The 1,983-nt window shown below is 49.5% G+C and overlaps 1 protein-coding gene across 1 annotated transcript in view; it reads right to left on the reverse strand.

The window, feature by feature from the left end:
• The window catches only part of LOC107105604 (sciellin-like), a 90,321-nt gene that overhangs the window by 29,161 nt on the left and 59,177 nt on the right, over positions 1 to 1,983 (reverse strand). The window lies entirely within an intron of this gene.

A 1,983-nucleotide genomic window follows, 5' to 3' on the forward strand; every position in this document is an offset into this window, starting at 1 on the left:
GGGTGGGGGAGCAGGTTCCTTTGGCTGGGTGCGCTGCACATGTGCAGGAAATAAGATAATTACATCTTTCACTGAGTGTTCCTGAATATCTTGGCACCGCTATCAACATCCAGACTGAAGTTTTGATTGTTTTCAAAACGGTGATATTTAAAGAGTCCTTAAACTTAAACTGCCAACCTAGCAGTTCGAAAGCAAGAAATTGCAAGTAGATAAATAGGTACATGGAGCTGCGGTGGCTCAAGTGGTTAAGACGCTGAACTGCAGGCTGTGGAAGGTCAGTAGTTCAGTAGTTCAAGACCCAGGGTGCCACATGACGGAGTGAGCTCCCGTCTCTAGTTCTAGCTCTTGTCAACCTAGCAGTTCGAAAGCAAGAAATTGCAAGTAGATAAATAGGTACCACTTCGGTGGGAAGGTAACAGCGTTCCGTGCGCCTCGGTGTTTAGTCATGCCGGCCACGTGACCACGGAAACGTCTTCGGACAGCGCTGGCTCTTCGGCTTTGAAACGGAGATGAGCACTGCAACCCTAGAGTCGGACTCAACTGGCTTTCGAGCAAGGGAACCTTTACCTTTTACCTTTAAATAGGTACCACTTCGGTGGGAAGGTAACAGCGTCCCGTGCGCCTTGGGGCACCGCAACCCTAGAGTCGGATTCGACTGGCTTTCGAGCAAGGGAACCTTTACCTTTAAACTTAAACTTCCCTGACCTGGATGGTCCGTACTAGCCCAATCTCATCAGTTTTTGGAAGCTAAGTAAGGCTGGCCCTGGTTAGTATTTGGGTGAGAGACCAGACCACCAAGGAAGCTCAAGATCACTACTGTGCCAGCCTCCAGGTGGGACCTGGGGAACTGCCGGAGTTACAGCTGAGCTCTAAACTACAGAGATCAGTTCCCTTGGAGAAAATGGATGCTCTGAAGGAGGGTTGCCAGCCTCCAGGTGGGGCCTGGGGATCTCCTGCTTTTACAGCTGATCTCCAGCTTACAGAGATCCGCTCCCCTGGAGAAAATGGCTGCTTTGAAGGGGGGACTCTATGGCATTGTACCATGCTGAAGTCCCTCCCCTCCCCAAACCCCGCCCTCTCCTGGCTCCACCCCCAAAGTCTCCAGTTATTTTCCAACCCAGACCTGGCAACTCTACTCTGAAGGGTGGACTCTATGGCATTGTACCCCACTGAGGTCCTTGCTTCCCCGGGCTTCATCCCTAAATCTCCAGGCATTTCCCAGCCTGGACCTGGGAACCCTACACTGTGCAGTGGCCGGCAATGGCAAACCACCTCTGAATGTCCCTTGCCTTGAAAACTCTATAGTGTTGTTGTTATAAGTTGTCTGCAACTTGACAGAATTTTCCACCACTAAAGCCAGTTTGGTGTCGTGGTTAAGTGCACGGACTCTAATCTGGGAGAACCAGGTTTGATTTCCCCACTCCTCCACTTGCACCTGCTGGATGACCTTGGGCAAGCCGTAGTTCTGATAAGAGCTGTCCTTGAAAAAGAGCAGTTTCTGTCAGAGCTCTCTCAGCCCCACCTACCTCCCAGGGTGCCTGTTGTGGGGAAGGGAAGGGAAAGGAGTTTGTAAGCCGCTCTGAGACTCCCTTGGGTAGTGAAGGGCGGGGCATAAATCCAATCTCTTCTTATTCTTATTCTTAACTTAACCTCTCTACTACTTTGGTATGAATCGTTGCCCCCAAGAGCAAATTCAACATGGAGCGCAAAAGTATCTGGATGGGTAATTGCCTCTTTCTAGGAACTTTAATTGCCAGTCAGAGAAGAAAAGGTTGATCTAGAGAGACCAACAATACATTCTAGTCCGAGGCAATTTCTTGTGTACCTAGACAACACTTCCTGTTTAAAATTAAAAGTATAAAGAGAGCCATTTTGGGGTAGTAGTTAAGTGCGTGGATTCTAATCTGGGAGAACCAGGTTTGATACCGTACTCCTCCACTCGCAGCTGCTGGATGACCTTGGGCAAGCCATAGTTTTGACAAG

The sequence above is a fragment of the Gekko japonicus genome, unplaced genomic scaffold, assembly GCF_001447785.1.
Source record: "Gekko japonicus isolate JY-2015 unplaced genomic scaffold, Gekko_japonicus_V1.1 scaffold3217, whole genome shotgun sequence".
In the NCBI taxonomy this organism is placed as follows: domain Eukaryota; kingdom Metazoa; phylum Chordata; class Lepidosauria; order Squamata; family Gekkonidae; genus Gekko; species Gekko japonicus.